The sequence below is a fragment of the Tyto alba genome, unplaced genomic scaffold, assembly GCF_018691265.1.
Source record: "Tyto alba isolate M040663 unplaced genomic scaffold, T.alba_DEE_v4.0 Super-Scaffold_22, whole genome shotgun sequence".
Taxonomy (NCBI): Eukaryota; Metazoa; Chordata; class Aves; order Strigiformes; family Tytonidae; genus Tyto; species Tyto alba.
In genome coordinates, this window is record NW_024881296.1 from 16,788,255 (window position 1) to 16,811,593 (window position 23,339).

Genomic DNA, 23,339 nt, shown 5'->3' on the forward strand with positions numbered 1-23,339 from the left:
CAGCTACCTATGTTTTACTGGGGCAAGCAGGTTGTCTTGCTTATTCATGTTCGTCATTACAAAATAGTGTCTCACACTTAAGCACAAATTAACATAAGGAAGTCAGAGATCTTCACTGTCTGCTTCGTTAGAATCCTTGAAACTAGACTAGCCAAGTCTTTTGATATTTTAAACTGCTTATAGATGGTTCAACATCCTCCTTAGATGCTAATAGGATGGAAATTACTTCTTCCTCCATATATGATATAGTTATTCCTTCATTCTTCTGCACAAATGGGGAGAATATTTTGTGCACTTCTTTTGCACTATGAGTATATTTCTGTCTGTATCTTTAAAGTGGGCTTATGTGACTCTTCAAATTTCTTTTTTATTCCAAAATACTTTTTAAAACCTTGCTTTTTTCCCCATGAAAAAAATTTCATTTTATGTCTTCAGCATCTCTCATTACATTTCACATCAGTATTAAGTACTATTTGTTTAATTTTTTGCCCACTTCTTTTTTTAAATCCTTTTGCTATTTCACCACTGAATAAGGGAGTATATTTTAAACAAAGTCATTATTCCTGTTGACTGTGGAATCCTCTGATAAACTTTTATTGAAAGAATACTAATTGTAAAGGTTTTCCAAAACATGAAAAAAAGTTGAAATACATACTAGTTTGCTACCGCATGACAGATACATTCATTTGATAATATTTGCTAATTAACTTTGCAGCGTGTACAGCTGAAAATCTCTTCTTATTTATCTTTGAACACAGGGGCTTTCAAACAGATTAGAAATCAGAAGAGGCATCAAGGTAATTTTTTAGTGAATACACCTTCACAGACTAAATTGTGGAGATAGCATCATGCATCTATAAAGTATGCTTATGTGCAAAAAACGTGCAAAATATGTATGAATAATTTATGAATTAGATTCCAAATGCTTTTCAAGAAACTACATTAACTATTCCATCAAATTCTATAACTTACCTGATTCTGGGCTAGAACACAGATGTGGAAATAGAAATGATTTCCTTATTTCTCATATTTTCTTCTTGATTTTATCAATCTCAGAGGAGATTTGACTGAGAAACAGGCTACTTTGGCCAATCATTTTCAATACTCTATTTCAGGGATTGCCTTTCCAATATATTTGCCAGCCCAGTTTGTAGTAAGGGTTTATTAAGGGGAAGTACATTTTAATCTAGTGTCTTCATGTTGTATTCAGTTATATTTAGTCTAACTATAAGTAGAAGAAATAATATATTAAAATTGAAAATACCATATGTCACTAATATAGTCCTGGGTTTAGTTGAGAGAAAACTATTAATTGGTCCAGGAATTGAAAATTCCTCTGGTGGTGCTATAAATTGACTTGATTTTTCTTGAGCAATCAATTAAACATTTCAGTATTTGATTTAAAACAGAGATTGGAAAAGTTCATGGAGTTTTTAGGCACCTATATCTCTACATACAATTATATACAAAAATTATTTCAACTACTGCCAGTACTAACTTACATCGACCATGTTTCAGTGATATTTGTTAGGTAGAAGTACATGTATCCTGTCTGTATTCATCAACAACTATCCACATTAAGTTACATTCCTCTTTGTCATCCTCTATTGGAACATGCAGAACAGAAGATAATCAATCTTGAAGCATAAGGAAAACTAAAGAACACTAATTAAAAGTAAAGTGTTTCACTTCCTCAAAAAAAGAGTTCAGATGTAGAGGACGACTTGACTTATGCCACACTTACACAAATCCTTTAGATATGAATGTCAGAAAACTTTAGGATACCTAAAATACAGATCCAAATCCACAGTGAAAAACTTCTAAGGCCAGTGAGTTATGCAAATCTTATGTGATGCTATCTATTTGAACTTCAGGAATGAAGCAAGATGGCAAAATTTAGATCTTCAACAGCAAAAAAAAAGAAATAGGAAGCAGGTGAGCCATGAACAAAAGAAAATGAAAGATCTCTTGGGAAAGAAATCTGTAAATTAAGGAAGAATGGGAAAGCCATTTCCAAATAGGAGAAGCAGTATTTTTGGTATGTTTACGTAAAGATTGGACTGGGTATGTTTACAGTGTTTATGCAGAATGAGAAGGTCTTGAGTCCAAGATCAGTTGGCACAGATTGGCTCAGACGATGATGCTGACGTGTCATGGCAGAAATGTGGGTGCTTCCACACTGTATACCACTCAGCCTGAACATCTACTGGGGCTTAGGTTCTGCCCTCTGTCTCTGTGGCATAATTATCATTTTTTGGCAGCTTGTTACATCAGTGTGACTGAAATAATGAAAAGGCTGTGTCATGACCTTCCAAAGTAGTGATTTTGTAGTACAATGGCTATGGAGTTTCTAGGTTTCCATTTAGTCATGTCTCTTTATATTTTGTCCCTTTATTTCCTACTTGCATTACAGACTTATAAAGTTTTTATCCCTTATCTCTTACTGCATTTTATTATGAAACTATTCTCTGATCTTTGTGAGTTTTTCTTTTTTTTAAACATCTGTATCAATTTATCGTGACATCTATTTATGATCTATTGGATATTCTTACTATTTTTACTATTCCATCCTCTTTTCCTGTATACACTGGCATTCATAAATCTTTACATTTTACTTATTCAAAAGAATTCAGTGTTCTCTCAACAAATCTGTTCCTTGGATTTGAGTACTGACAAAAATTAGCATCAAAATTGACCATTGAACTGAATTATATCAGTGCCATCACTTTGTTTGCTAGTAAGAAAGTGATCCGGAATGACTTTTCCCATGCTTAGATTTTTTATTCTCTAATGCATTTAAGCATTATTCAGGCTTCTTCCCTTTTTCTCCCTCTGTATATCAAATCAGCCATGAACTACTTTGTTATTGCTGAAAGCTGCTATGCAACATTTGGATCAATTAACATTTTTTACTTTTGCTGAAAGAAGAGGTCACATCTTGAGCTAAGACTTTTTATTAGATCTTGGTAGCTAAAGTGTTATGGTTTTGAATATGAAATTAACATAATTTTGCTGAGTTTGTCCTCGAAATAGAGAAACAATAACTTGTGTAAAGGAGAACAAAAAAGGAAATAAATGTTACTGACTGCAGTGGTGTAAACCAAGATACAAAAAAAAATCAGATAGGAACCCTTATATTGAAGTGTGTTCATTCTAATTTGAAATAATACTAGCATTGTGCAAGTAATAGCAAAAAGCCTGGGTAGGGGAGGGCTGGAACAGGAGGAAATAGTGCCTGCAGACATAAGTGCAACAGACCCAACATTTGTGTCCCCAGACTGGATTGTGCTACCTAGAAAATGATCAGGAGATATTGAGTGATATTTATACTGTGTGTTGGTAGATGAGTAAACATATGCTGGCTAATCTAGTCTGCTGCTTTACCTTGTTTCAATTTTCTATATAATCTGGATACAGGACACATCCTGTTCAGCTCCAGGACGTATGTAGACTTTGTTCTGAGATAAATTCAGACTCAACAGAGGCATGCACGTAAAGAAGAATGGCAAAGTCAGCTGATGTTTCTGTAAAAGCAAACGTAATTTATGATGCTGTATATCTGTGTGGTAACTACAGCTACCCTTGGGGGTTGCCTTACGACGTGTATACACACAGGCATGCAGAACGCATCAGCTTACCCCTGGGATAAGGTCACGTATCCTCAACACAAGGCTGCATTCACATACCATGGACATGATAATGTTTGGGCTAGAGGAAGGGCCTGTGCCCAGGTATGACATTCAAAACAGTCCCCTACAGCGTCCAAGGGCAGAAGCATTAAAGCTGACATTCCCTTACAGAGTGTTGTGAAATTCTGCCATACTCCCTCCTGTATTCCTCCTCCTTTCAGTTCCCTTTGCCATCCCACACAGTGTTTGCATAGATCCCCAAAGCATAAAGCAGTGTCTAGTAACTCAGGGACTTACCAGACTTGATTCTGTATTTTCTGAACTGCATATATTATGCATCAGCACAAAGGCTAGATAGTTTCTGTTTTAAAAACAGGATACCTGGCATGCTTTAATCTTCTAAGTTTGTTTTGTTTATTTAGTATTCATTAACTGATTATAGATTACCCCATAAGATGTTGTATCAGTTTTGGGAAAGTCACGGTGAGCATAAGGAAATGCAATTATACATTGTATGACATATAAAAAATATGTAAGAGTATCACATTGTGGAGCATGGTGTCATAATTAGAGAACTAACAAACACTTGACATAACAAATTAAGACACCCAGCTGTTATAATGCAAAGTGCAATCAGTCACTAATATACCTAGAAATAGCTTTCAAAAAAGCAGTAGACCCTCCTGTTTCCTCCTTAGCTACTGTTGAAGATAAATTACAGCTTTGCTGTCATTGGACTATAAATTTTAGGCTTGTTTTCTAAGGAAGTGCAGTTTATTGTTATTGAATTACCTTTGTGCTCACATCTGCCTGTTCAACTGCCTGTCTGTGCTCTCATATTAACTTTCTGAACTGATGAGCGATATCAGCCAAACTGACAGGAAGGTAAGAATCTCGGGGATTTAAAAAACCAATCGTGAAACTCAGCTTTTTGGTAGAGGAGAAAAAAGCAAGTGTCGTCACCGAGGAGAGGACAGGCAGATCTCAGCTGCCATCCACTCCTCCTGGCAGCCCGAGCAGCAGGTCAGCCTGCGTGTATTCTGCCAACTGGTGGGGCCAGAGGCTGTGTGAGGGAGCGCAGAGCAAGGCGGCAAGGTCTGTGGATGTGGTGATGACCTGGCAGCGTGGCACACAAGTGGAGAGAGCCATCACAGGAATGCAAAGGGAAATCATAGTTGTTAAAGTAGAATCAGTGGGATGTGGAACCAAAATCTTTAGGAAATCAGTTTGGCCAACTGCATACTGTCTCTTTTGTTTACTCTGGATATATGGAGATAGGACCCTCATTGATGCTAATGAAGTTTGTGATGGTGATTTGTATGTTCATCTCCATCCAATTCCATACCAATCTGGTAACAGCTGAAGCCATGTAAAAAGAACATCCTTTTAAATATGGCCATCTAGCAAATAAAATACCATAAATAATGATCCTTAGGTAACTGTGATGCAGCAACAACCAAACAGCTTTTTCTTATGCCTGGCAATGTTTTAAAAATTATATTTTTTTCACATCTCTTCAATATTCTGAGTAAAACAGATGAACTTGAAATTATCACTATCTTAATAGTTTCAACCACAGAAAAGTCTCTATCATAGCTGTTCCCCTAAATAAGTCATTTTTTGCCATCATACAGGCATTAAAAATACTGTAGACTGTCTGTACTCAGTAAGATACAGCCAAGTAATGCAGAAGGAAAAGAAGACATAATTTCTGTCAAGATGCATTTGTCCTGGAATAAAGAAGGAGCAGAAGAATGTGCTGTAACCTGGTAAGGATTAGAGGAAAACTAGATTTTGAGATCTCCTTGTAGATACTCCACATGGTTTATGATACAACATTTAATGATGCAGCGAGACTGCTGTTTTCTGCAGAATAGTCAGGTTTTTGTAAAGGTAGGCTCTTCATTTTTGTCCAGCTTGCTGCACAGTAATTTGATTTCCAAGATTTATTTATTGCACAGTATTTAAGTCTCAAGATAAACAGATAGAAAATTTGGAACACCCAATTAAAGAATGCCTCTGGAAAGTAAGTTAACTTGCTTAACATAACATATGTCTTTTTAAGGCAGAATTCTTTTGTCTTTTTTTAAGAGCACTTTGGGAGTTCATACACTTGTTCTCTGAATCCCCTTCTATTTACAGAAATGAAAGATACTTCTTTTGTCTTTTGAACAAGAACCTCTTTGACAGTCTTGCAGATGATTCTGTCACTGAATGAAGCAGACATCCTGTTGAAAGAAATGTGTGTAATTCTGTAATTTAAGTCAATAATTAAAGCCTTTACGAGGCTTGTAAACGGAAAAAAAAATATTGGAAATGGTTTTGAATCACTGATACACCACACAAACTTTTGCCATATGAACTAATGGAGTAACCAATGTTTTCAGTAGGTTACAATCACCCTTGGTCCAACTTGGGAAGGAAGTGGAGTACTTTGTCACATAGTTTCATTTATATTTTCTAACAGCAGAGGTTATAGATTCCAGATTCCATTGCTATTTAAAGAAAGAAACACGTTCCAGTGGCCTTTAACTTTTTTATTTTCTTTGACCATGACTATTTCTTATTCTTCCTTTTCAGTCTCACCTTAGCGTGGTATCCCTTTTCTCTCATTTGGAGTCAAGTCCCTGTCTACTCATGGATTCTCTCCCTGTGGCCATGTGCCCAAACTTTTTCTTCAAATCCTATTGTCCATGTCTGACAATGATACTGAACTCTACATACGATAAGGCTCTCAGCCCATTTCTCACACTCATAGACCAATATCCTGTGCCAGTTACTGAGTTTTTGTACCATCACCACCCAGTTCATTATTATCAGAAATTTTTTTAGGTAGGGAAAAACATTGTATTTTTCTTTAGCCTCATTTATACAAGTATATGGATTCTTGAAGCTGAGATATTTCCCTAAAAATTGATCCTTAGGCAAAATTCTGTCAGAAAAAAATAATTATTCCAGATATTTACAATGTAGTATTTTTTAATGAAAAATATAAACGAGAGCTTAACAATGACTGACATTGAGGAGCTTCCATAATAAGCCATCAGCCTATAGGACATATTAATTAAATGCTTTTGTATGTTTAACACCTCATGCCTATGGGGAAAAAAAAAAAAAAAAAAAAAGGAGTAAATGTGAATTACTGTGTAATAGAAATTAGCTTCCTGAGTTTTTGAAACAAGTAACAGGGACCTTTTATTTTTTTGTTTCTCTCAGGTTCAGTAATTGTTATTGCAAATTGTATTAATAACACATATTTATGATGCACATTTGTAGTGTATGTTCTGTAGGACTTTATATGCATTCATAGCTGGTACCTCAAGGTTATTTGAAAAACCTGAGTTGAAACAAAACAAGACAAAAAAATGCTCAAGTGTTCTTCACCTGAGATATACTGCTTTCAGACTGACATGCTTGATAGAGCAATTAGTATCCACTGCATATCCATACACTAACATTCAAAATTACAGAAATTTATCAAATTTTCTCCCTCCTTAAAAACAAATATCATGCCTTTTAGTATTACAAAGCATATTTAAAAATTACAATTCTCATGTACAAACCTCAAGATAGTATCAGTAGGCTCTACCATTCTGTATGTTCTGTATAAAATTATAGATTATCTTTCTAGTACTGGTTTAAAACACTAAAGCCTTCTTGAGAACAGGGCATTATAATTTGGGATCTTGCAGTAATTTAGGGATCATTATAAGCATGCATCTTCTACATTCTTAAATGTGATTTGAAAGGTAATATTGTAAGAAATGGGTTTTCTTTCTTTACTGTCAGCAGTTAAATGGAATAGTGTTTTAGTGTCTAATCTGCTTCTCTTCATCTTACTACAAAAATATTTTTTTCTTAAAAAATTAACATATTTACTTACATTGCCTGGAGACCTTCTCTGATTGCAAAATCTGGTACTGAGGCTGTGTTACAGGAGGAGATCAAAAGGAAAGTCACTTTCAGAGATTCGCCTTAGGAATAAGTGGTGGAAGACTTCAGCTTGAGCCTTAACCTTATAGCTACTGATAACTTCCAGATGAGAAAGCATCATATGTACTTTGTTTCCAGCCTTCAGTATAGCAAAATATTTCCTTTTTTCATCAGGAACATGATGAAAATGTGACAAGTTTGCAGTTGTCATATTTAAACTTTATCTGCAAAGAGAAATTTTTCTTCTTTTACATTACCTTCTCCTCACCTAGGAAGAAAAGTCTTTACCATATTTGCCAACCTATCCTTTAGGCATCCTGTCAGATATAGGACTAGTTTAAAACACAGTTTAAATATAAATAGCGTAACAGGAAAGAGTCCTCACACAGTGCTGTTTTTAAGAGATAAATTACTTCCCTCTCTGCTAGTGACCTTCTAACCCTCAAACATACCCCCTAAACCTCCCTGCACCTTGAGACAATGCAGCTACAAACAAATAAAATATAAAATTTTGTATGAAAAATTACAGACTTTATTCATATGTTATACTAGGCATTTTCATTGTATGCATCCTTATTATTTAAGAGTGAATAATAATTCTTTCGTCACCTTCTGTGTGGCACTCATGTCTATATAACCCTCTCTCTGGAATCTTTCACCCCAGAGTTAACACTGACAAATGATAAGCTTTTCTCCAGCATTCTCTTGACACACTACAAGTCTACCACTTTTGTGCTGAGTGGGATCAAGTCAAAACATGTTCCCAAAACCCAACACTTTATGTGCCTAATGACCGAGTCCTTCTGCCTGTCTTCATCTGTACTATGTATTGCCTGCATGAGAAGACATGACAAAGTGGGGATCTATGATGACCCTGTCATTGGGATTGTTACTCCTGTGATTCAGCTTAATACTTCCCTACCATGAAATTTTTATCCTTAGCAGCCCAGGAGCTGAGATCCTGGTTGGAACAGGTTAGATATAGTCTGTCTTTACGTCTATAAATTTCATTTATGGATACATCTAAAGGAAGCACTTTTTTTCCTTAGTGCTCCTCTGTCTGGGATATTCAAGAGAAGATTCTGTCTGCGAGGGGCAGGAGCAACCTGATGCACATGCATACTTATGAAGCAAAAACCTACATAGCACTTGTGCGGGGAGCACAAGCCTCCAGTCATCTACCCATGAATTTAATTTAATTTGTAATTTTTTTTCCCTTTTCTCTTAAGGTGGTTTTATTTATGGTTATTGAGGGTTTTTTGTTTTCTCTCAGAAATGGGGAATTTTGCAACCTTTTCCATTTTACCATGGAAATCATTATGTATTCAAACTTTTGTCGCTGTAGCAGCTCACTCTGTTCTGGAGCTCTGTCACTGTGCATTGGCCTCAGTGTGCTGTGAGACTTTTGGAATGACATTTATTTGTACAAACTGAGGATCCTGTCCAGATATATTGAAACCTTGGTTGCTGTCCAGGTTTAGCTGCAGAAAACATATGGTATTTGTTCAGAATATTTTCTTCCCACACAGTCCTAGGTGACATTTGAAATGAGCCTTCAGACTGAATAGTTCTCAGCGCATTATGGGCTCAAGGAGGTCAAGCAAGACTTTCAGGCAAAGCATTCTGGACTCAGAATTTTTACTAAATTTAATTTATTGTCAATTAAGACAAACTTCTGATCACTGAGTTGGGCATTGAGGAAAACAAGAAAACATAAATAAATAAACAAACACTTAAGTAAACACCTCCCCCTTCCTAGTCTGCAGTCTTCATGTATCACTGCAGGTTATGCTCAGTCCCTCCTGGACTCCTTGGTGAGGAGATGGGCAATGCAGGTGTTTAGAGTCAAGCATGTAATGGTTTCTGTCTGACACTCCTTGCTGGTTTTGCTTTGTCTCTCCTTTGTTCTTAGTGTACTTGCCTGGCATGGGTTACCTGTAGGCTTCAGTCCATCAGAAGTGTCCTTTCCTGGTGTGGGGTGCCCACGGGCTGTAGTCCCTCAGGAGTCTCCCGACCCTGGCATGGCTTGCCTGTGGGCTGAAGTCCCCTATGAATAACAACTTTTGTCATGGGGACCTTCCTTCGAAATGTGCCTCTGGCTGGGTTTCAACCACAGCACCTTCAGCTGCACATCTCCAGCAGTCTCCTCAGCCATGTGCCTCCAGCCAGAGCATCTTCCTCACCCCAGTGGCTGCAGGTTTTTCAGAAATAGGTTGGAGCTGGGGTGCTGCCTGCTAACCTGCCTTGCTGCAGTTTTGGTACACCATGTGTGGCTGTCACTGGTTCCAGAGGTGGCTTGGCTGAGCTGTGAGTGGCACAGGGCAGCTCACGGCCTCTTCCTGCACGGCTCCCCTCCACCGGCCACACTACTGAAACCCTGCCGCGTGCGTCCCACGCAACAGGGAAGGCTGAAAGCCCAAGATCTGCGCTGTATTGATGTCTTGATAATGTATATTCTCTTTCAAGCTTGATGGACATATCAGGAGGGTATCTGGAAATCAAGTCCTCTGTTAAATCTTCATTTTCTCTTCTTAGAAATATTTGACAATGGAAGCATTCCTTGGAAAAAGGAATATTAACACATTCATGCGGGAGTGCACACATGTTTTCCTCCTTCGTCACTATCAGGCACAGTGGAATCATTACATATGTTTCTGTTTTTTGGAGTTCTGAGGGGTAATGACGTATCTTTTCTGTTTTCTGATCGATGGAGATGCAGCCACAGTCAAGTGTAAAATGATATTCATGTACCTTCTGCCAAGAGAGGCAAAAAACAAAACAAAACAAAACAACAAAGGAGAGAGAGAAGTTTTTCTGATAAGACTGAAATCAGAACAAGATTGCATTTGATAAAAGATTGATGAAGAGGCATTCACTGCTTGCAGGAGAAAACATTTGTGAAAACAATTGATATGGGAAGCTTTTGATAAGACATGCAAAAAAATTTCACTTTAATATTTATTACTTGTGAAATCAGAAGCTTCTGCATGATGAGGTCATGAAATATGAGATTGGTTCAAGCAAATTCATTACTTTTGCCCTCTTTTTTTTTCTGTTTTGGTATTAGTCTGCCTCTTCCCACCTTTATATAATGTAATTTTTCTGTTATCTTTTATAAAATACTTGGGTGCCCATCTGGTATGAGAGTAGGCATAAAAATATCTTTAAGAGCAGAGGGCCTAAGTTAACGCACTAAGAGTCGGTATTTGTAAACCATATTAGAGATAAGCTCAGTAAGATCAATCCTCTCCTATGGACTTTCGTTAAATTACATTGACTGGTGCCAGGGCAGTCTGCCCTATTTAGTTTTTTAAAATCCATTAAATAGACCTTATGGGTTTAAATCAATAAAAGAAATTACTTATGTAGGTATTCTGCAGTGTTCTTGTAGAATTCTTGTGTCATGAGGGACTTGATTTTATGTCTAATTTAAACAAACAGGAAAATAAATACAGAATGCAAGAGCAGGGAAAGAAGAGGGTTCTATGAAGCTGAGGTGCATCATCCATTAAAATTGCACCATACTGTATTGCTGTTCTGTCTAGACATTAGCAGTGCAGATGCTGCCACGTTTCTTAGTGCTTTTTTTGATTTTTCCTGATACATTGCAGGGCTACTGCAATAATCAAATGCTTGCAGAATCAAATGCTTGCTGCAGGAAAAAACCCGCAGAATGCCAGGTGTGATGAGGATTGTGAGCCATGTACAATCACTAGTACCAAAAAAAACTACCTTAAGCGGAAAACCAGAAAAGACTTGAACTGTTTATGTGAGAGAGCAAATCAGTGAAGGACATGATAAACATATATAAAATAACAGCTGTAAAGTGACTGTAGATTAGAAATTTGAATTCAGCTGTCTTGTGTATGTGATGTATGTAGTGGGATTTTATGAATGCTGTAGTTTGAGGACAAATGTGGTTACACTTACAGTGTTGACAGGCTGTTGGAAACAAAGGCGGTAGGTTTTCTAGAGGTTTTCCATTGGTGTCATAGAACGATATATCTGTGTACACATAATAAAAATATCTAGAAAGACTAGGAAATTAATGGATCCATACACTAATAATACAGGTGTTAGGTAAAAAACCTTCCATGGACAAATTTTGCTGTAACTGCCTTCTGCAGAGTTTCTTATAGTTTTCCCTTGAAGGAATTGATAGTGAGAAAATAGACCCTTACGTGTGATCCACTGTGGAAATTCCTCTCTTCTCATAAAGCTACTACTAGAGATCACACCAGTTCTTTAATTGAACATTGTGTCATAATTGTCCTATTCTTTGCTGCCCCAAAATTCTTCCTGCCAAAGTATAATATTTTAGTATTCTTTAAAATTATAAAAAAAGTGTGAAGTGATAAAATGAAAACAAGAAGTGATATTTCCTTACAATTAAAAGCACTGTAGAGTGAAAATCGTTGCACTTACTTTGATGAGGATGGTGTTTGAAGATCCTATTTTGCAGCTCAGAGGGAAAAGACATCTCACAGGATGTTAGGAATTTATGAAAGTAATTAGTGATGTTTTACTGAATACTAGATTAAATATTAGCTTGGAAAGCTATGTAAATGTCCTGAGTGCAAGAAAGAGCTGCCTCAGGGCTTCAAGCATTTGCATATGTTCATTTAGAGAAACCTTCAAGTGTAACTTAAATATGTATAACTATGTTTTCATCTCTATCACTCACTGATTTGTACAACTAGTGGAGCAAATATTAACAGTAGCTTTTTTTTTTTTTTTTTTTTTTTACCATAAGAAGATAGCTTTTAATAGTGAATTGCATCATTTGGTCTTTGTAGTATATCAACAATGCCCACATAAGTGGTGCATCATTGTTTGTACCAAGGCAAGCTAAGACGAATCTGTTCTATGTGCATTTTTGTTCTGCATACATCCTGGGAAGTGGAGGCTGACAGAGGATTCCTCATCCCACAAGGTCTCTGTTGTGCCGGTGTTCCTGAAGTACTGATGTATTATGATTAATAAAAACATTGAATTGAAGTCTTTTACGGGTTTAGAATATAATTTGGAAATACACCTTTTATACGTTTCTTCTTAGTTGGTTGGTTGGTTTTGGTTTTGGTTGTTTGTTGTTTCTGGGTATTTTTTTGGTTTGTTTTTTTTTTTTTTTTTTTTTTTGTGTCAGGTGCAATGAGAGTATTGTTACCAGTCATTTCTGTCAGAAAATGACAGCACAGATTTAGAAGTATAGTAGTCTCATGTTTAAGAACAGTGAACCCCTGTAATATAATATGTATGATTTTTCAGGATTTTTGAAAAATTTTTGTATGTGAAGTTTATAGAGGAAAATGTCACAATTTTTACGAGTATCTTGTGTTCATATCTTTAAAGATGATAAATAAGAACAATTTTGTATACAAAGAAGTTGCAACAGAAACATAAACTACTGCTAATTAATACAGAAAAGAAAATCAGATACAAGTAATGTGGTCACACTTAATTGATACATATGACTTATCCTACTAATTGTCTTAATTATGCAGTAATTTTTACATGTTCCTTTTAAAGAGTTATGTTAATATATTATGTGTATGCTCAGGTGATCACAAATAGTTGAATGTCCAAGTTCACAAATGACCATTAAGCTGTGTTCATGTCCCTTGCTCCATCGCCTTATTAACTAACACTTGTTAGCTTAACTCTGCTGGATAATTTAAGGCAGAGATATTGAAACTCTGGGGTGGGGGGGTTGGGAGGGTGGGAGTGTGTAATGGAGGAGGCACATGCCAGCAATTCTCTGCTGCCGTGTGATCAGGTGTATGCCTGTGGTCAAAGTGCAGAGGTAGTCAAGGGACCGCTGGTCATATCAGAGGATAAGATTGTCCTAAAACCCAGTATGGCACTTGTTGGCCGGGCAAGAGGTTGGAAGTGCCCTTAGTACCATGACAGAGGTCGTGGCTGCCTGGCCCCAAAACAGTTCTGGTTTGCTTCTGGCAGCTAAGGAGCATTCAGACAAAGGGAGTCATGAACAGTCTGGGTATGTGATATAGGTGCTGTACGTGGTATATCTTTGGATGTGTACTGCAAGTAGAGTGGATGAGTGATCGTTTAGCATCTGCTGGAGCTTTAGCATCTCCACCATTTGCAATCATACCCTGATATTGAGAAGATTCTTCCTTCCAGAATTAAGTGGCATTGTAATGACATGTTACCCATTTAGTCTAAGCTTACAAAATCAAATGGTTGTTTTATAGTAAAGCAAGCTGTAGCAAAAGTGATGATTCCATTGCTATATTAAACTACCTCATTTTGTCTCTTAAATGGAATTTTGGGGTTTGTGCATTGTCAACACAGGACAGTTAAACACTTTATGTATTTTAAAGTTAAAAGAGGTGGTTTTCAAGCTTTTGACCACTAGGTTGTTAATATGGTTCTAACTTAATTTCTGGTGTTCTTATCTGGAAATGACTGTGATTCAGCTTGCATCAATTAAATGAGGGTTTCTGCTAAGCCTGGCAACAAGAATACCAATTAGTGCTTTGGCCTGATACTTTTTAGTGTGGTAGATACTATAAAATCAGAACAATTTATTTCATATATTTCTATAAACCAATTGTATCACACAGCAGTAAATGTAGGTAGCAACAGCAGCTGTTTGGCTCTAGGTAGTAGGTTTATTCTGATTGCACTTTTTTACAGAAAGGCATTTCAGTGACCCTTCTTAGGCCTATATGCAGACCCTATTCTCATGTTGCTCACTGTCCACCCTCTTTGTATAGTCTATCACAAAAACCCAACACACGGAGCTCATAAACATCATAAACTACCACAAAACCAGCATCTAATGGGGAATTCACATCTTTACAGTCCACCCCTGGTCAGCTAATCAGTGAGGGCACTTATAATAGGGGCATAAAACAACTGCCTAGGTGCAGATACTTTCCCAATTTAACATCTCCATGCAAGCATGTATGTCTTTATACTTCCTGCATGTCATACGGATACTGCCAGTAGTAGATATACCACAATTTCAGTGTTAGCAAATGAGTCTCAGTTTAGGTCATGCAAGTAGAAGAAAATCTAAAAATAATAACAATTAAAAAAGCATTTCTATTGTTTTAAAAAAACAAACATAAAATAGAACTTTTTTCACAGTTAAAAAAGATTGAGGAACACTTTTTTATTTGCATCATGCTTTACAACTTTGAACCCTTATTACCAGAGAAGCAAATTAATTTGTCTCCTGGGTTCTGGGCTGAAAGCTGTCATCATCTCCCAGTTGTCTAAATCTTTGAGTTTTTCACAGGATGCCAGATAAAGTCAGCATCTACAGTGACTGAGCTGTTTTCCAGATAACCTGTACCTTGAGCCCTCTAGATCCTCTTACATCTATTAGCTATGTCTGCACAGATGCCTTTAACCCCTTTCAAAATGTATGAGTGCCCTGAGGCTGCTTGCATTCACAGGTGTGAGTGTGCAGCTTGTTGGAACTTGAATATGCAGCTTGGGTGCTGCCTCCCCAGCAGCAGCTAAAATAGTGCTAAAAACTGAAGAGATGCAGCTTGATCCCAACAGAGGAATCTCTCATCCTGCTTGTTGCATGGGAAAGCCACATCCTGCCATACCTGGAAATCCATATTGAACTGGCAGTGCCTTGTAACAAATGTCATTCAAAACCTGACAATTATCTTAATTATTTGAAGATAACATTGCATCCTTTGGCCTTATTTGTTGCTCCCTCTTGTTCTCGGTCACAGAACAAGTCAAAGCAGTAATTGGTAATTTCTTATCAATCTAATAGTATTGAAAATCTTAATTTCTTTGTGAGTTTGCTCTATTAAAATACTTGCATATATTTGATTCTTCTGCTTAAAACAAAAGAAAAAGTCAAAGTAGAGAAATTCTTGATGATACAAATTTAGCTAAAGGTGCGAAAGGTGTGGGTTCTCTGGAGTACAACTGGCACTAGAACCCAAATAAACTGAATTTCAGACCTCTAGCAGAATTTTAAAAATGCACATTTCCAAACATTGTAGACATAAAAATTGAAATAATTTATTGAAATTTGCAGATTTCTACCTGATGTCACTTGTGTTTAACTTATACAAACAGCTCGGTGTTGAATAAGGTTAATTCCTTCCCTTGATAGAAACACAAGAAAGCTCCCTCCCTACCCAGTCAAACCAGCCCATCTGTACTTCCCCTGCATCTTTTCTGTTTTCAATTCCAGTGGAAGCTTGTTTGAAGAAAGGAGGCTAATTTATGCTATACTTGTAAGGGTTTCAGTTTTACATCCTGTTAACTGCAGCCAGACAACTCTAGCATCATTTGAGTGGACACTGATAAAAGCATGTGAATATAAGCTCCTCATTGCTCCTGACTCTGTGCTTCTAAACATGCACGTACCGTCATTGAATTCACTTCAGAGCTTTTCTCACTCAAGAAGAGGTTAAAAAAAAAAAGAAGAAAAAAAATAGAAATGTGACTTTGTGCTTGTCGTTGGCATGAATGTTCTCAGTCACTTTTTGAGAGGGACCTGAGTTGAGGCTGGACAAGATCAAAGAGCTTTAGGAAGCTGAATTTGTAGCATCTGTACAACAAATTACACTCTTGACCCTTGCAGGGATAAGAGCAGTGTCGGCTCTTACTTCTCAGTAAGATGAAAATTCCAGGACTGTTAAAGCTGGTCCCCAGCTGAAGTCAGAAAGTATTCTCACACCATGAAACAGTAATTAACACAAGGAGGTGCTGTGAGGGTAAGGGCTGCATCTTACCCATTGGAGTCTCCATCCGCTATGGTAAAAAGTGTGCTAAAAGACAGGGACGACGCTGTGTTCTGTTACAATCCCTGTCACCAAGAGCTAGAAGTTGTGCTGGTAGTCTCTTTGCTTTTTCTTACTGAAGTGTGACAGTCATTGACCTTGTCTTGTTTTTTCTTCCCCATATTGTGTGGTTGAATTACCTGTTTTCCAGCTTTAAAATGTATCTGTACTGTACTGTTTGTTCAGCTCTAAGACAGAGATGATCTCCAAGATCAGGCTTACAAAGCCTACTTCCCATTGCTACAAAAAGTTCACAGGAGTTTGTATGTTTTCTTGGCACAACTGTTAACAAGGCATATGGTTTTTAAAATAATAGATTTTTAAAACTGATTTTTAGTGGAGCTAGCCAAGCGAACCAGGTCTGATCCTCTGAGAAACCACTATGGTGGTTTTACTAGATACACAAGTAGAAAGAAATAGTTAACAGTTGTTATAAAACCTGTTGAACTTCCACTCTGTAAGAAAAATAATCAACTAATCTTTTAAACAGAAGTGGTTTAGTTCTGAACAGAAGGCAGCATACGTTTACTAATCTTCATTTAGTCATTCTGTGGTTCCTTTATCTGTTTCCTTCAGTCTCTATAAACCTAGATAAATGTAACTTCCAGCAAATCACTGCATGAAAGTCTGTGACTAGTGAGTTGTTGTGGGCATCAATTTTAATTGAAGTATTACCTTTAAATAACAGTAGTACCTCCTCCTCAGATAATCTGAAATGTGTCTGCTGATGCCTTTGACAGGAGCTCAGAATTAGACAATTAGGGTATGCCTGCACTCTTGTCTAGTTTGAAACATGTCTAGTTTGAAACAAGTGTGCTTTTGAAATGGATCTCCTAATCATCCTCATATATTTTAGTTTGCATCTTGGAGAATCCTCAGAGCAAATGAAATAGATGCTTTTTGAATGAAACTAAACAGTGAGATGAATTTCAGGACTTCACTATCTACACTCAAATTGTAAAAGAGTGTGCAGTCATTAAGGCAAGGCTAGAGGTCTAGTCTAAACTCAAAAAAACCCCAACCACCCCAAAAACATTAGTCCCCAAACTTTAGTGTGCATGTCAGGTCCTTAATACCAACTGTTTTGCTGTGGAGAGCTGCTTCTTTTGGTGTGCATTACTTGATAATGCAAGTTAGGTTGCTTGCTTGGCTACTTGGTAATGCAGACATAGCCTGACAGACCTGAAGAAACCTCCATCTCAGGAAAATCTATAATTTTTGAAGCCTTGACATCACTGAATTTCACATCATGTGTCCCTTCTCCATGAATGCTTATAGATTCCCACTCTTCCTGCATGTGTTTTCAGAATCTGAATCTGGATCTGAATCCAAATTACATAACTTCTCATGCATATGAAAACATTCCAGATTTTTTAGGTGTTCAAAGTAAGAGTTAGAATTTATCTTTGACACACCTATAAAAAGGATGTGATATGTTGCAAACTGAATGAATGCAGAAGAGAGAAGGCCATGATACAAAAATCTGCAAATTAATTTTCAGGAATCTTGTTTGTCCTAAAAATCTATCCTTTTCTAACTGAAGACTGAACTTCTCTATCATAGCTTGATGCTCTGCCACTGAAGATTTCTCTTAAAATTGAATGGCCTCAGGGGGAAATCAAAGATTTTTTTCCAAGTAAGGATAAAAGCACACTCTTAAAGCAGGTTTCCTTTATCTTTTTTATGGGTCACTATTCTCTTGTTCTGATGTTCAAAAACATCTTTCATCTGTGACTCAACAAGGCTTTTTCTCACCTCCCTTTTATAGTGGTGCGTTTAATATGCAGGTTGGTTATTTAGCAGAATGAGTCTGGATTCACTTTTATGTCATGTTTTCCATTTATGCTAGACAGTTTTTGAAAAATCACACATTACTTAAAAGTAAAACAAATGATCTTTTCATTTTAATAGCAAATTTTAATTCTTTATATTATATCTTCTAAGCATTCACCTTGTTTGTGTTAGTGTGTGTTCTCCCTTTTAAAATAAGACATGACTGCATATGGGATGGGAAAGAGAGAGGTGACAAACTACACTCACATGTACTGGGTGTAGGGATTAATTTATTATATGACTTTTTTCTTATATGGCATATATTTTACAATTGTAGATTGTGCAGAACCTGGAAACTGTCTAACTATTTTGTAACATACCTATCTATACCTCTAGGAAACCCTTCCACCTCTTCTACCCCAAAGTAAAATCCAGTTAGATATGTAGCTGTGCTGCATGATGTTGCACTGCATAGATTTTCCAACAATGCCCAGCAGGTTTGTTTATTCTGCTGTGATATTTTTGATAGGCTTATCCCAAAAATCAAATCTAAGATCATTTTCACCTGGCATACTAATTCTTAGGTTAAAAGCAAGGCTTCAGGTAAAATCAGGGAAAGCTCTGGAAAAGATTTGATTTCTTGTCAATGTTTATACTTTAACCAGTAACCAAGTAAGCTCACACAGGTGCCCAGTAGGCTTTATTTATGTCTGCTCTCATACCAGCTGCTAAAACTGATATATAGATACATGCACTGGGATAAGTAAAAGACCAAAGTGCTCTTTGTTTGGGTTGTATACCAGGTGCTGGCCATAAGGCATGAAAAAGACATCTGTGAATGACTAATTGAAGTAATTGGAATAAATATTTATAGCTATTAAACTTTTGATGCACTGAGCAATAAATTCATATGAAAATTTACTTTCCACAGTGGAATATTAACTATACACAGGAATTCTTTCAGAACTCTTTAGAGAAGGGAATTTCCCAAATTCCTTTCTGCAACCCTAGAGCTGCTACTGTAGTCCCCCCACCAGTGTGAGGGACCACTGAAGTCTTTAAGATATTTTCAATGTTTTGTGTAAGTGACTCCCCACTTTTTCAAATACTACTTATGTCTCATTCATGTCCTGACACCTATTAGTTGTCAGTGTGAGGCCACTTTTATGCCTATTCCTCACATGCTCACTAATGCTTAATGTATGTATTAAGTAGAAACAGAGAAATGTGGCCAGATTGGTGGCTTCTACCAGGCTGAGAAAAGTTAAAGAAGAATTTAAAGGGAAGAGGAATTAAAAATTAAATCTTATGTTAATCAAAGTCCACAGTCCTGAGGCCATGATGCATGCCGCAGACTGCTAACAGTGCTGGCTTATGAGACCTTTTCTGAGCTTAGTACCCTTTATCACCATTTAACCCAGAATAAAATGTGTCCAATTTATTCAAGCATTTCACAGTATATGTTTGTTACTTGTGTTTTGTTGGTGTGGCTTGAGAAGAAATTAGAGCAATGGAAAATATGATCCATAGCTGGTGAATAATAAATTTTATCATTTTATGTTTACAGATGGAGATAACATGTTTAGAGAGTGTAAGTCCTGTCAAGTGGTTTAGTGTGGAAGATGGAATAATAATGAGGTGCACTCAACTGCATTTAGGAGGCAAGCAGACACAAAAGATTAACTATATTCATTTTTAATTTAGTATTATAAACTTTTCATTGATCTATTACTTTCTATACAGACATTATAATAAACTGTGATTTTATAGGTTGTTCTTAATGCACAGTACATGAAATTACAAGGAGAAAAAAAATGTTCATTTACTGAGGAGAAAAGTTTTGTGTGAATTTAGTGTTCATTTGACTATTTCTTTTCCATTTTATATCGGCATGGCATGTTCATAATGTCACTGTTGAGATACTAATAGCTTTGTAAACACAATACCAAAAAGTTTGGCTGCTTTCTATGTCTTTTGCAGATCATTATGTGGAGTTTTAAAGGGAATAACAATAATCTAAGCAGGTATTTTAATGTTGCAAACTGTCTCATATGCTGCCAATAAAACATTTTTATTTAGTTCAAGGATGAATTTATCTTTTAGGAATTTGTGCTAGAAGGCCTACATTCAAAAAATGTTATCGTATTAATAATGTCATGGTATTACTATGCCATTTGGAAATACGTATATGGCATTGCTAAGGTCCTACCTAGATTGTGTACAAAAAGTAATAACCCTGCAAAGTTGCTAACTAAGAACTATGTCTGCGTTCCCTCCACTGAGCTAGAAATTAACATTGAAGTTTTGTGTTTTATAATGTGAAAAAGATGGAAATGAAGCATGAAGTGATTTGTAAGTGAAGGAAGAGGGGCAATTCTGACTTAGTTTAAATGTAATGTGAGAAAGTTCAAATACTATTGGTTGAATACATTTCTATTTCCAGCAAATTATTAACTCATTAAGGGAGTAGTCAGTATAAAATCATAGGTCTTGTACTTCTTTTTAAAGAATATCATTCTGAGCAGAACCCTTGTAATATATGACCTATTGTGTTATGCTGTAAATCAGAGGATTTTATTTTTTGTAATGGCTAGTCAAGGCTTCCTGCTACACAGAGGGACCATTATCTGGAAGAGCTGTAGTAAATCACACAGTATTGACTTATTTCATTTTATCTAACTTCCATTGTTCTCTTTGCTAAAAAATAATGGAATCTTAATTTGATTGTATATGGATTAACCCTTTTTGTATGGCATTACGTAAAAAAGTGCCTGATGGAAGCTAAATAGCAAGCAGTTCTTGTAGTGAGTATATCATGTTCTGCATGGAAATTCAAAGCAACAGTAAGATTTAGTGTTTAAGTAAATGTCTCAGGATTCTTAGGATTATCTTTCCTTACAAAATGTAGATGGAGTTTCTTCTTCACACCTGGCACTTGCATATGGGACAGAATCTTTACAGAAGTCTTCAGAAAGTTCAATCTCACAGGAAGAGAAAATATGTAGCAATATATACCAATATTACTCCCATGCTTACTGTTTGCTCTAATCCTGAATTAACAGTTGGCAAACACAATCAGGATTGTGACAACTTCACAGAACATGAATGTTTTTCTAGGGGAGGTTACAGAGTGGCCCTGTTTTGTTACTCAGGAGCCTTTCCTGAATTCCACTAAACTTCCTAAAGTTTAAACAGCACCAAAGGTTCAGCCTTGTGAAATTCAAAATGAGAATTCAGAAAAAAAGTTTGAAAACAAAAGGTTTGAGTCAAAAAAAGTTTTAATTTTATCTCCGATGAATTAATTTTTCCAAGTTTGCCAAAACGCATTCTCTGTAAAGAACCAGTCCTTAATACTGACTTTCATCACTTCTGAATCTTTTCAGCTCCCTTTACTGTAGTGCAAGGAGATACTTCATAATCTACAATATATACGTTTGCATTATTTCCCTTTGGAATATGGATCACAGGCATTAATTTGGATCAACAGATAAGACAAGACAATATCTCTACAATCATTAATAATAGATATTCTCAAAAGAAATGTTTCCTGAGGCACAAAACAAATACATGAAGAAAATGAAAGTGACATTGACATAAACAATTGTTTTTAGATTTGTGTTACAATAGTAACCTAAGGCAAAACCTAAACATTTGCAGAAATAGTTTGAGTTCTACCTCTGCTCAGAGAAAAAAGCTGCAGACCTAGACCATCTACTGTCTACAAAATGTGGTCTACTATAAGGTCTACTATAATACATTAATCACTCTCATTCTGGGAACTGCTTGGTGATATTCTCCTCCAGGTATCTTCACAATTAAGATATGATCACAGCCTGACCCCCCTCCCCCTTTTTTTCTCTTGTACTGTCTTCTCGCTTTTCTTGCAAAGGTTGAGAATTACTTTCCCCTTTTAAACACAAGCCAAATTCAATTCAAATGTAGTCAGAAACAACATTACAAAACTGATGATTTGGTATTCTGTGTTTATTACTGTTAAGTGACTTCCATATCAAATATACTCAGTGTACAAATCAAAGGACTTTGCTTGGTTTTCCTAGCTGCTATCTTTGAAAAGTTATCCTGGGATCTGCTAATTAAGCTTTCCCATGTCTATGACCTACGTTATCATCATCAGTAGTGATATTCAGTGTTCCAAAGTTTGTTCTTTTTTTTGATTAAGAGATGAAAGAAAACTAAGATACAACATGTTCACTTACCCTTTTGAAATAAAAACTTTTAAGTGAAATCCAGGAATATGCTATTGCTACAATCGTATGGATGTATAATTGCCCAAAGTGAAAATTTTACATCTTTTTTTGGCAGTACGTTGTTCTTGACATTATTGGAGAGAGAATAGTAGATAAGATGGGGGTCTATTTTGTCAGCCCTTCCTTTGTTTCTAAGCTAATCACAAAGAGTTCAGCCTGCAAAAAGAACTGGAAAGGAACCTATACTTTTTAAAGATCGATCAATTTAAACCATGCTTCTAAATGTGTACATCAGTCAAGATCAAGCAAGTGTGGTTGAAAAAGGTTGTGGTTTTGCAGGGGTATTTCCTTTGATTTAAGGAGCCCTTGCCATCCCTCTTATTATTTCTTCTGCGCCATCCCTTCATTGTGACTGTAGCACATCAAGCTGTGAACTGAATCAGGGAACTAATGCAACCTTTAAAAAGAAACAAACTGAGAAGGATATTAGGTGGTGAGAAAAAACAAAAGGCAGGACAGGGGCTGTTTAAGGAAGTAAAATTGCCAGAAGAGATACTCATTAAAACATGGTTTGTCAGACTGACAGATGATTTGGAGTTTCCAAGTCTGGAGCTTTTACGTATATACATATTTCCCTTTGTAATTCTAGCTGTAACTGAGCAAATCACTTTTGAGCTCCTCATTTGCTTAGGTTATTAATTTCATTATTAATTTCTCTTAGGTTATTAAATTCTTTAATGTTACGCAGTATTCTTAGGCAGAGAAAATTTAGAGTGACAGCTGTGTTTTGGACTTTCTGTTAATGAATGAAATTATTAAGTTTAAATGGATCTTGTTGAAATGTTATGGGAAACAATTTGCACAAAAAAAGGAGACCTTTAATGTCAACATAATGTTCTAAAGTTGAAATCTAAGAACTTCTTTATTTGAATGTTAAGACTGCAGTGTCCTTGCTCTGACAAATCTCTGCTGGCTTATTACTACTTCACTAAGGAGAGAGTGTGTTATTAAAAATT

At 36.3% G+C, this 23,339-nt stretch overlaps 1 protein-coding gene across 1 annotated transcript in view; it reads left to right on the forward strand.

Moving 5' to 3' along the window:
- Positions 1-23,339, forward strand: part of PRKN (parkin RBR E3 ubiquitin protein ligase) — a 543,490-nt gene that overhangs the window by 294 nt on the left and 519,857 nt on the right. The gene's annotated exons all lie outside the window — the stretch shown is intronic.